The 13,506-nt window shown below is 34.1% G+C and overlaps 1 non-coding gene across 1 annotated transcript; it reads left to right on the top strand.

The window, feature by feature from the left end:
- The first annotated feature begins 342 nt into the window (after positions 1-342).
- LOC112427262 (U6 spliceosomal RNA) lies at positions 343-449 on the top strand. Its single transcript, XR_003018770.1, has one exon. It is a non-coding gene; the product is annotated as a U6 spliceosomal RNA (small nuclear RNA).
- Positions 450-13,506: the final 13,057 nt, after the last annotated feature.

Below are 13,506 nucleotides of genomic sequence, written 5' to 3'. Positions count from 1 at the left end.
TAGTTTAATAAATTATTAAAATATTTATTATAAAATAAATTATATATGAACTAGATTTGGGATAGGATGCGTTGTGAAAAATGCCTAAGGTATTTTTCAAAGCTTATATATAATAAGTGTATTTTATGAAAAATCAAAATACATAGAGAAAATAAAAATGTGTACTGGATAAGAAACATTTTAATATTTCTAAATAGTAGAACTCGGTTGTCAGAACAAGTTTGAACCATCAATGGGAAAATTTTTGATAAACAATCACCCAGTGGCGGTTCTCTTTTATAAAGATTCCTCTCTTTGGTTATATTCTGGGAGAAATTTCAGCCAAATAAAAATAACAGAAATGTGTTCACTTCAGCAGCATATATACTAAAATTGGAATGATACAGAAAATATTAGCATGACCCCTGCGCATGGATAGCACACTAATTCATAAACTGTTCAATATTTTTTTGAGTGGCTTGTTAAAAGAAAAACAAACAAACAGAAAACAACAATGATGACAACCAACATCAACAAAAAAGGACCCCCACAAAAATCCCATTCGAAGTCAGAAAGCTCAAAGATGAAATTTAGATAAGCCCACAAAGTTGAGAAAGAGCCAATGCAAAGATGCTGAAAACTCAAAAAGTCATTGTGCCTCTCCTCCGCCAAATGACCACAACACCTCTCCAGAAGGGCACAGGGCTAGGCAGAGGCTGGGATGGCTGAACTGACAGAAGTAGGCTTCAGAAGGTGGGTAAATAACAAACTTTGCTGAGTTAAAGGAGCATGTTTTAACCCAATTCAAAGAAGGTAAGATCGTAATTAAACAATATAGGAGCTGATAACTAGAATAGTCAATTAATAGAGGAACGTAACTGACCTGATGGAGCTGAAAAATACAAAAGGAGAAATTCACAATGCAGTCACAAGTATCAATAACAGAATAGACCAAGCAAGGGAAGGAATCTCAGCACTGGAAGACTACCTTTCTGAAGTAAGACAGGCAGAAAAAAATAGAAAAAAAAGAACACAAAGGAATGAACAAAACCTCTGAGAATTATCAGACTATGTAAAGAGACTGAACTTATGACTGATTGGGGTACCTGAAACAGATGGGGAGAATGGAACCTTGTTGGAAAACATACTTCAGGATACCATCTAGGAGAAATCCTCCTCCTGGCATGACCATTCTCCAACCTGGCATGACAGGCCAGCATTCAAATTCAAGAAATTCAGAGAACCCCAGTAAGATACTCTACTAGAAAATCAACTTTAAGATGCATAATCATCAGATTTTCTAAGTTTGAAATGAAAGAAAAAATATTGAGGTCAATGAGAAAGAAAGGTCTGGTCACCTACAAAGGGAAACCCATCAGACTAACTGTGGATCTCTCAGTGCAAACCCTACAGGCCAAAAGAGATCAGGGGCTAATATTCAGCATTCTTAAAGAAAATAAATTCCAGCCCAGAATTTCAAATCCAGCCAAAGTAAGCTTCATAAGGAATGGAGAAATAAGATTCTTTTCAAACCAGCAAATGCTGAAGGAATTTGTCACCAGCAGGCCTGCTTTGCAGGAGCTCCTGAAGGAAGCACTAAAGATGGAAAGAAAAAAAAAAAAAAATTACCAGCCACTACAAAAGACACTGAAGTGAAAAGACCAGTGACACTATGAAGCAACCACACAAACAAGTCTGCAAAACAACAAGTTAGCATCATAATGACAGGATCCAATTCACACATCACAATACTACTTTAAATGTAAATGGACCAAATGCCCCAATTAAAAGACACAGAATGGCAAGCTGGATAGTCAAGCTCCATAGGCATGCTGTCTTCAAGAGACTCATATCATGTGCAAAGACACACATGGGCTCAAAATAAAGGGATGGAGGGAAATGTACCAAGCAAATGGAAAACAGGAAAAACAAAAAACAAAAAACAGGGATAGCAATCCTAATTTTTGGAAAACAGACTTTAAACCAACAGTGTTCAAAAAAGACATCATTGCATAATGGTAAAGAGTTCAATTCATCAAGAAGAGCTAGCTATCCTAAATATATATATGCACCCAACATAGGAGCACCCAGATTCATAAAGCAAGTTCTTAGAGACCTACAAAAAAATTTAGACTCCCACACAATAATAGTGAGAGACTTTCACACCCCTCTGACAATATTAGACAGATTATCCAGGCAGAAAATTCACAAATATATTCAGAACCTGAACTCAGCTCTGGATCAAGTGGGCCTGATAGATTTCTGAAGAACTCTTCACCAAAAACAATAGAATACACATTCTTCTCATCACCACATGGCACTCAATCTAAAATTGATCACATAATAGGAAGTGCAAATGCCAAATGCAAAACAACTGAAATAAAAACAAACAGTCTCTTACACTACAGCACAAACCAATTAGAAGCCAAGATTAAGGAGTCCACTCAAAACCACATAACTACATGGACATTGAACAATCTGTTCCTGAATGACTCTTGTGTAAATTAAGGCAAATGTTGAGACATTCTTTGAAACTAATGAGAACAAAGAGGTACCATGCCAGAGTATTTGGGATACTGCTAAAGCAGTGTTAACAGAGAAATTTATAATGCTAAATTCCCCCTTCAAAAAGCTAGAAAGATCTCAAGTTAACAACCTAACATCTCAACTAAAGGAACTAGAGAACCAAAAGAAAAAAAAATGCTAATAGAAGACGAGAAATAACTAAGATCAGAGCCAAGCTAAAGGAGATTGAGAGAGGGAAATCCCTTCAAAAAACAAACAAACCCAGGAGCTGATTTTTTTGGAAAAAATAATAATAAAATATAGATAAACTGGCAGAAGAAAAGATAGAAGAATCAAATAAACACAATCAGAAATGATAAGGAGGATATCACCACTGGCCCCACAGAAATACAAACAACCATCAGAGAATACTATAAATGCCTCTGTGTATATAAATTAGAAAATGTAGAAGAAATGCACAATTTCCTGGGCAAATGCACCCTCCCAAGACTGAACCAGGAAGAAATTGAATCCATAAACAGACCAATAACGTGTTCTAAACTTAAGGCAGTAATAAATAGCCTACCAGTCAAAAACAGCCCAGGACCAGATGGATTTACGGCTGAATTTTACCAAAGGTACAAAGAGGACCTGGTACATTTTCCTCTGAAACTATTCCAAAAAATCAAAGAAGAAAGACTCCTCCCTAACTCATTCTATGAGGCCAAGATCATTCTGATACAAAAACCTGGCAGAGATACAACAACAACAACAAAAAAACTTCAGGCCAATATCCCTGATGAACATCGATACAAAAATCCTCAATAAAATGCTGGAAAACTGAATCCAGCAGCAAGTTAAAAAGCTTATCCACCACAATCAAATTGGCTCTGTTCTCAGAATGTAAGTTTAGTTCAACACATGGAAATCAATACATGTGATCTAACAAACAGAACTAAAGACAAAAAAAAAAAAAATACATGATTATCTCAATAGATGCAGAACAGGCCTTTGATAAAATCCAACAACCCTTCATGCTTAAAATTCTCAATAAACTAGGTATTGAAGGGGCATATCTCAAAATAATAAGAGCTATATATCACAAACCCACAGCAAATATCTGACTGAATGAGCAAAAGCTGGAAGCATTCCTCTTGAAAAGTGGCATAGATGAGGATGCCATCTCTCACCACTCCTATTCAACCTAGTATTGGATATCCTAGTCAGACCAATCAAGGAAGAGGAAGAAATAAAAGTTATTCAAATAGAAAGAGAGGAAGTCAAATTATCTTTGTTTGCAGCTGACATGATCCTGTATCTATAAACCCCACCATCTCAACCCAAAAGCTTCTTAATCAGATAAGCAACTTCAGCAAAGTCTCAGGATGTAAAATCAGCATGCAAAAATCGCTAGCATTTTTAATAAACCAGCAACAGGCAAGCAGAGAGCCAAATCATGAATAAATTCCCATTCAAAATTGCTACAAATGTATAAAATACCTAGGAATACAGATAGGAAGGAAAATGAAGGACCTCTTCAAGGAGAACTACAAACTACTATTCAGATAAATCAGAGAGAATACAAACAAATGAAGAAATACTCCATGCTCATGGTTAGGAAGAATCAATATTATGAAAATGACCATACTGCCCAAAGTAATTTACATATTCAATGCTATTTCCATTAATCAACCATTGACATTTTTCATAGAATTAGAAAAAGAAACTATTAATATTCATATAGAACCAAAAAAGAGCCCATATAGCCAAGTCAATCTTAAGCAAAAATAACAAAGCTGGAGGCATCATGCTACCTGACTTCCAACTATACTACAAGGCTACAATAACTAAAACAGCATGATGCTGGTAAAAAACAGACACATGGACCAATGAAACACAATAGAAAACTCAGAAATAAGATCACTTACCTACAGCCATCTAATCTTGGACAAACTTGACCAAAATAAACAATGAAGAAATAATTCCTCATTTAATAAATGGTGCTGGGAGAACTGACTAGCCATATGCAGAAAATCTAAACTGGATCACTTCCTTACATCATATACAAAAATTAACTAAAGATGTATAAAGACTTAAATGTAAAATGCAAAACTATAAAAACCTCAAAAGAAAATCTAGGAAAAAGCCTTCATTATATAATCATGGGCAAAGATTTTACGACAAAAATGCCAAAAGCAATTGCAACAAAAGCAAAAATTGAAAAATGAGGTCCAGTTAAACTAAGCAGCTTCTGCACAGCAAAACAAATGATCATCAGAGTGAACAGACAACCTACAAAAGTTGTTTAAAAATTTGCAATCTATCCATCTGACAAAGGTCTAATATCCAGAATCAACAAGGAACTGAAATACATTTACAAAAAAAAAAAAAATCAAACAAGCCCATTAAAAAGTGGATGAAGGACATGAACAGACACTTCTCAGAAGAAGACATACATGTGGCCAAAAAATATGTGAATAAAAATCTCAACATCACTAATCATCAGAGAAATTCAAATTAAAATCACAATGAGATACTACCTCATGCCAGTCAGAAACAGGCCGGGTGTGGTGACTGATGCCTGTAATCCAAGCACTTTGGAAGGCCAAGGCAGGTAGATCAACAGTTTGAGATCTGCCTGGCCAACATGGTGAAACCCTGTCTCTACTAAAAATACAAAAACTAGCTAGGCATGTTGGTGTATGCCTGTGATTCCAGCTACTCCGGAGGCTGAGGCATAAGAATCACTTGAACCCAGGAGGCGGAGGTTGCAGTGAGCCAAGAGGCACCTCTGCACTCCAGCCTGGGCAGCAGTGAGATTCCATCTCAAAAAAACAAACAAACAAAGTTGAGAAACAACAGATGCTGGTGAGTTTGTAGAGAATAAGGAATAGTTTTACACTGCTGGTGGGATTATAAATTAGTTCAACCATTGTGGAAGATAGTATGGCAATTCCACAAAACTAAGAGACGGAAATACCATTTGACCCAGCAATCCTGTTACTGAGTATATACCCAAAGGAATATAAAACATTCTATTACAAAGATACATGCACACATTATAGCACTATCTACAATAGCAAAGTCATAGAATCAACCTAAATGCCCAACAATGATAGACAAGATAAAGAAAATATGGTACAGATACACTGTGAAATAATATGCAGCCATAAAAAGGAATGAGACTGTGTCATTTGCAGGAACAGGGATGGAGTTGGAAGCCATTATTCTTAGCAAACAAACACAGGGACAGAAAACCATACACAGCATGTTCTAACTTATAAGTGGGAGCTGATCGATAAGAATACATGGACACATGGCGGGGACAGCATACATTGGTCATCTGTTGGGGGTAAAGGAGGGATAGCATGAAGAAGAATAGCTGGTGGATGCTGGGATTAATAGCTGGGTAATGAGATGATCTGTGCGGTAAACCACAATGGCACACATCTACTTATGTAGCAAACCTGCACATCCTGCATATGTACCCCTATACTTAAAATAAAAGTTGAAAAAAGAATATTTCAGAATTAAATTGTATTTATATAGGAAAAAAGAAAAGAAATGATCAGGAACAAGATGATCATTAGTGTAATCTGATTAAAGGATCATTGCAAATGTGGAATTCAGTGGAAATTTAAAGACTAAAGAAATATATATGAAAGGTGACCACACAACATCCTTAAAACAATGAGAATTAAAAATGAAATAATTGCTATTAATAATTATTCTAGTCAAGCATAAACCTGGAATGTCCTGAGTAAATGAAAACATACTGTCACCTTTCAAATGTAAGTGTTAATGAAAGATTGCTTTGGTGGATACTGGCCAGTGGAGCTAATGTAACCAAGATGCTCTGTGAAGCCAGAACAGTTTTAAGGATGAGGAAGGCCTTTAAAAATATTCGGTAAAATTATGGATTTGGGTACATGGGGTCATTGTGTATGTTTTGAAATGTAACATCTGAAAACGTAAAACTGCTGGAAAAATATAGTGGAAAAGCTCTATGATATTGGTCTGGGTAATGACTTTTTGGATATAAACTCCAAAGCACAGGAAACAACAGCAAAAAACAAAGCAAAACAAAAACAAGAAAGTGGGTATACATCAAACTAAAATGCTTCCATATAGCCATGGAAACAATCCATAGAATAAAGAAACAACCTATAGATCAGGAGAAAATTATTTTCTAACATAATTATTTGCTAATTATAGCCATTAAAGGGATAATATAAAAAATAAAGAGACAATTTGGTAAGAAATACTCAAAATCAATAACAATCAGATAAATGAAAATTAAAACCTCAGTGAGATATCAACTCATTTCTGTTAGAATGGCTATTGTGAAAAAGATAAAAGATAACAAGTATTGAAAAGGGTATGGAGAAGAGAATCCTTCTGCACTGTTGGTTGGAATATAAATTATCACAGAATTATGGAAAACAGTATGGAGGTCCCCCCAAAATTAAAAATGAAACTACCATTTGATCCCACAATCTCACCACTGAGATTCAAAGTGCGTTGAAGAGGTATTGTACTCTCATGTTAATTGCAGCATTGTTTACAACAGCTAAGATCTAAATCAACCTGGGTCCATTATGGGTGAATGGATTAAAAAATGTGGTATATATACACTATGAAATGACTGGTATATACTCAGTCATAGAAAAGTTAAATCCTATCATTTGCAGCAACATGAATGGAATGAAAGGCCAGTGTGTTAAGTGAAAATAAGCCAGGCACAGAAAAACAAATATATGATGTCACTCACGTGTGGAATTTTAAAAAGTTGTACTTATAGAAATAGTGAGTACAGTGGTGCTTGTCCTGGACTGAGAATAAGTTGGAGAGATGTTGGTCAAATAATATAAAGTTCTGTTAGGAGGAATTAAGCTCAAGGGATCTATTATACAACATGGTGACTACAGTTAAAAACAATGTATTATTTCCTTAGAAAATTCTAAAATAATAGAATCTGAGTATTTTTTAAGCTTAATTAAAAAAAAATTTGTATTATACTTTAAGTTCTGGGGTACATGTGCAGAACATGCAGGTTTGTTACATAGGTATACATGTGCCATGGTGGTTTGCTGCACCCACCAACCTGTCATCTACATTAGGTATTTCTCCTAATGCTATCCCTCCCCTTGCCCTCCACCCTCCAACAGGCCCCAGTGTGTTTTGTTCCCCTCCCTGTACCCAGACGTTCTCATTGTTCAACTCCCACTTAGGAGTGAGAACACACATTGTTTGGTTTTCTGTTCCTGTTTTAATCTGCTGAGAATGATGGTTTCCAGCTTCATCCATGTCCCTGCAAAGGACATGAACTCATTATTTTTTTTTTTTGGCTGCATAGGATTTCATGCTGTATATGTGCCATGTTTTCTTTATCTAGTCTATCATTGATGGGCATTTGGTTGGTGCCAAGTCTTTGCTATTGTGAATAGTGCTACAATAAACATATGTGTGCATGTGTCTTTATAGTAAAATTATTTATACTCCTTTGGGTATATACCCAGTAATGGGATTGCTGGGTCAAGTGGTATTTCTGATTCTAGATTCTTGAGGAAACATCACACTGTCTTCCACAATGGTTGAACTAATTTTCACTCCCACCAACAGTATAAAAGCTTTCCTATTTCTCCACATCCTCTCCATCATCTGTTGTTTCCAGACTTTTTAATGATCACCATTCTAACTGGTGTGAGATGGTATCTCATTGTGGTTTTGATTTGCATTTTTCCAATGACCAGTAATCTAAGTATTCTTAACACACACATAAAATGGTAAGTATATGAGGAAATTCCTGTGTAAGTTAGCTTGATTTATCATTGCATAATGTGTACAGATTTCAAAACTACATGTTGTACATGATAACATATATATTCTTTATCAATTAAAATTAATGCTTTTATAAAAAGAAAATTATAAAAATCAGAAAATTATAAAAAGTTATTATAAAAATCAGCCTCGTAACCAGAAGAAAATACTGAAGTTCTCATAGCATGTGGAGGCCTGAAATATATTACTAAAGACAGGTGAACAATAACAAAAACAAAAAAGTAACTTTGAGAACCACTACCGTAGCATTCAACTAGTCCCCAATCAAGATAACAACAACAAAATGACAAAAATATGTTTGTTACTTGGAAGGAGCACCAAGATGTCAGAAAAATAAGGTAGTTGATCAAGCCTAGTAGCCCATTTAGGCCCAGAGAAGAAGGGTACTGTCTTTAGTGCTGTGCATTAAAGATCATAGTGCTATAGAGGATACTGCATAACACACACACACACACACACACACACACACACACACACACACATCCAAAGAACGTACAAGGCATCTGTGTCACTGGGGATTCAAAGCCTTGCATTGGCATCATGCTACTGGGAGATTTCAAAAACCCATTTTCTTGGCCAACACCATTCAAGCCCCAGGGGAATGTTTCACTTCACTTGCCTTATAATCTTGACACAGAAGACAACGTGCTTCAAATATTAAGAAGTTTTCTGGGGCTTGCTACAGCCGACAATGAAGAACATTGAACTGTCAAATCATTCTGTAACATTATTGAATGTTGAATATAATTTCCCACTAAAGTCAAGTATAATTTCCCACTAAAGTCACTTATTTGTACTACAATCCATTGTTTCTGAAATATTCACAAATTAGTGTAGTATTTTTTACCAAGTTTCTATGGTGGTAATTGCACATATGGGTAAGAAAGTTTTTCAACATTATGTATTCATTTTTTAAAAATTTGGATATAAATGTCTAGACATATTAAACCATGAATTGAATCCTTTATACCAGAAAAGAGAATTTCAAATAGTTTTAATACAAAGTTCAAATATCATGAAATATCATGTTCATCTAAATAAATTTGATTTTAAAATTTGATATATATTAATTATAACTTGTATTTTAACCTATTGATTGTAATGCAAAATTGTGAATATTTTTGAAGAAAAAAGTTGTTTTTAAAAGCTTGCAACATATTTGAAGTTTTGAGATTTTACATTCACGTTAACTAATTTTTTCATAAAAATATTTATATTTTGCACACTTAGAAAGCTGTTACAATTTTAAACCTCTATGTCATTACTATTAATATATTGTACAAAAATTTTGATTAGAACAAGTAAGGGATTTTCTGGTAATAGGCAAACAAATAAATTGTGTGAAATAAATAGCACAGATTTATAAATTGTGTATAGCTTTATTTTGTTAATACAAACACTGTTAGTAAACAGACCACAAAGACATATGCAGTATTTATTGCATTTAGTCATTTGACATTTTTCAGACATACAGTTTTTGTTTTGTTTTGTTTTGTTTTTGTTTTGTTTTGTTTTTTTGAGACGGAGTCTCGCTCTGTAGCCCAGGCTGGAGTGCAGTGGCCGGATCTCAGCTCACTGCAAGCTCCGCCTCCCGGGTTCACGCCATTCTCCGGCCTCAGCCTCCCGAGTAGCTGGGACTACAGGCGCTGCCACCTCGCCCGGCTATTTTTTGTATTTCTTAGTAGAGACAGGGTTTCACCGTGTTACCCAGGATGGTCTCGATCTCCTGACCTCGTGATCCGCCCATCTCGGCCTCCCAAAGTGCTGGGATTACAGGCTTGAGCCACCGCGCCCGGCCTCAGACATACAGTTTTATAAAACCATAGCTTTAATCATATTTGTCTATTTTGGTGGAATAAAAGTCTATTTGTCAAAATCTGAGTAAAAAAATCAATTTTAATAGTTTAATAGTTTTACTTATTACTTTAAATTTCTTAGGCATATGGACAGTTTTTAGACAGATGTTGGCCTCAGTTTGTGCCCTTGCACAGCCCAAGGAATGTTAAAGGTACATCTGATTAATGTTTATGCTATTAGTAGTTTCTGAATAATTTAATGTGTGTCTGTTGATCTGCAACTCCAAATGGAAATTTATAATGCGTCCTTATATCTTGTTGGGGGAGAAAAAAAGTTATAAAGAATATAGATCTATAAGGGGATAAAAATAAATAAAAGCAAACAAAACTGTAGTACTGAAGATAGAACATAAAAAATGGATCAGAAGAATATGTGAAGCAAAACAGAATAAAACTCATCATTCCATCCAGAACCCATTTGGAGTTTTCAAAGAATGCAGTGGTGTGATGTAAGAATTGAGTGTTTGCTATAGATAAATGTAATTGCTCAAGGCCACATTATTTCTAAGGGTAGAGCTCAGATTCAAACTGTTGTGTGCCTGGATGCAAACTGTACTTTTTCCATTATGCTCCTTTTTAAGACTCAAGTAATTGCTGCCATAGAGAAATCATTTAGCTACAGCATATTTCTCAGTTTTCTCCATTAAACAATTTTGCCTTTTCTAAAGCTGTAAGTTAAAGACAATGTTTTAAGTCCATGAAAAATGAGACACTTTTATTTGTGCTCTCTAAATAAGTCATATTAAACCACAATTCTATACTTTTCATCCAAGTTATTAGATTAGCGCAAAGGTAATTACTTTTGCACCAAAATAATAGCTAATACTGTAATTAAGAATCTGGTAAAAGTGATTGCAAGAGAAATCTGGATGCAGTTTTTTAAAAAATTAATAAAATAAAGAAGTGTTATAAAAATTGCCCATGATAAATCTTAGGTAAGTAAAACTTACATTCTCACTTTTGCAAAAATTCTAGTATTGTGATTATTTTTAAATATCAATCAATTAGTATTCAAATAAAGTTATATCTATTCCAAATATTAGCAAAGATTATAGAAAAATCATTGATATCATTGCCCTTTGGATCAATGAAAATAATAATATAACAATAGCATTATAGATCTCAGTATATTTCTCTTTTAGAGCAATAACATAAAAATACTTTTGTTTGTTTGCTTCTGATAAAATTCTAAATATTAGTGTGTGTTTCCAAATTATTGTAAAGTAAAACACTTTCATGATCTTTATTATTTTTTTTCTTCTGAGAAGATTTCTTTGTTATAAATCTCTCAAAGACTTTCACCTAACCTGCTGAATCAGATTTTATTGTTTATGATATTCTATTTCTGCTCTTAGAAGGTAAAAGTCGATGCTTTGTAAGATTATAAATATAATAATTATATTTTATTTATAATTTATAATTTATATATATGTAAATAGAATGTATAAATATATAATTATATTTTATTTATAATATATAATTTATAACAGAAAATTATAAATAACTGGAATAACATAGAACATTATGTCATGACACGAATTTTACCTGGATTAAGGAGACTTCAATAAAATATTTTTTGCAAACAGTTTTTATTTTCAAATTCAGTATACAAATTTTCATTTGATATGCTTTCTCTCAAAACATATGCCCTTTACAAAAAATAAATATTTATAGAAAGCTCATATTTATTGATAAGAAACAATTCACATAATTAATATTTCCAGGAAAGTTATAAAAATTTTAATAGTTTCTATTACTTAGAATTATAACTGGTTTAAAAATAACATTTCTAAGGGCAATACTTGGAATTTTTTAGGATGATCTGTCATGCGCATAAACATAGTTATAAATTTTTAGGGGTATGTGAAAATCTAATTTACTAAATTAAAATCTTAGATTTTTGAGAACATAGTCTAAATAGCATGTAAATCTGACCATGATAAGTCCCTTGTTTCCTATTTCATTTGATTCACTCAATTATCTATACAAATTATTATTTTACTGTGTGTTATCACCTAGAAAACACATGTAAGGGATTACTCGTAACATTCCATGGGAAGATTGTGTTTCCCATAATACTGATCAGAGAATTAAAGTTTAAATGAGTTAACAAGACTTGTCAAAATTAAAAAGTGACATTAGGGTTATAACAATATTTCAGAACCTATGTTCTAAAAACAGGTAACAGTATGTTGGTGCAAAGTAATTGTGGCTTTTGCTATTACTTTTAATGTTAAAAGTAATAGCAAAAACTGCAATACTTTTGCACCAACCTAATAGTACTTCTCGATTCAGTTTATAACAACAAAACAGGAATTGGGATTGATATTACTGAACTCAAATTCTGGATTCATATCTTAAAAACCAGGTAGCATACAAAACTTTATATGTTGGCTTCCTCATCTATAAAAGAGGGAAAGAGTGTTTCTCCCATGGGGTTGTTTTTATAGTTAAAGGACTAGAACAATACTGTTATTGTACTTTACATACATTTACACTAATTGTTTACCATAACACAATGCGAAGTCAGCATTTTCATTCCTATAAAGATGTTTAAAATCAGAAAGTATAACTAATTTGACCAAGGTGCTACAGGTAAATGTTTACACCATTAATTACATTAATTACCATTAATTACAAACTTGCTGTGATTTTACCATTTATTATTTCTCTTAAATTATTTAACTTCTTCTTGTATTAACAGCATTTTAGGAGACTGAAGTGAGCGGATACCTTGAGCCCAAGAGTTAGAGACCAGCCTGAGCAACATGGTTAAACCCTGTCTCCACCAAAAAAGGTCGGGCGTGGTGGCAGGTGCCTATGGTCCCTACTACTGTGGAGGCTGAGGTGGGAGGGTCACTTGAGCACAGGAGGTGGAGGTTGCAGTAAACCAAGACTGCACCACTGCACTCCAGTCTGGGCAACAGAGCAAAACTCACTGCAATCTCAAACTCCTGGGATCAAGGGATCTTCTTGCTTTAGCCTCTCAGTAGCCAGGTCTACAGACCCACACCACCACACTCCGCTGATTTTTAGTTTTTTTTGTAGAGATGAAGTCTTGTTGTGTTGCTCAACCTGACCTCAAACTTCTGCCTCAAACGATTCGCCTGCTCTGATTTTCCAATGTGTTGGAATTTCAGGAGTGAGCCACCATGCTCAGGCTGCTTCACATTTTATTTTATTTTATTTTTAACTTTTATTTTAGGTTCAGGGGTATGTGTGCATGTTTGTTATATAGGTAAGTTGCATGTCACAGGGGTTTGGTGTACAGATTATTTTACCACTCAGGTAATAAGTACAGTACCCAATAAGTAATTTTTAAATC

This window comes from Macaca nemestrina, chromosome 1, assembly GCF_043159975.1.
Source record: "Macaca nemestrina isolate mMacNem1 chromosome 1, mMacNem.hap1, whole genome shotgun sequence".
NCBI classification, from domain to species: Eukaryota; Metazoa; Chordata; class Mammalia; order Primates; family Cercopithecidae; genus Macaca; species Macaca nemestrina.
The sequence above is the reverse complement of the archived record's forward strand: the minus strand, read 5'-3'. Positions and strand labels throughout refer to the sequence as shown.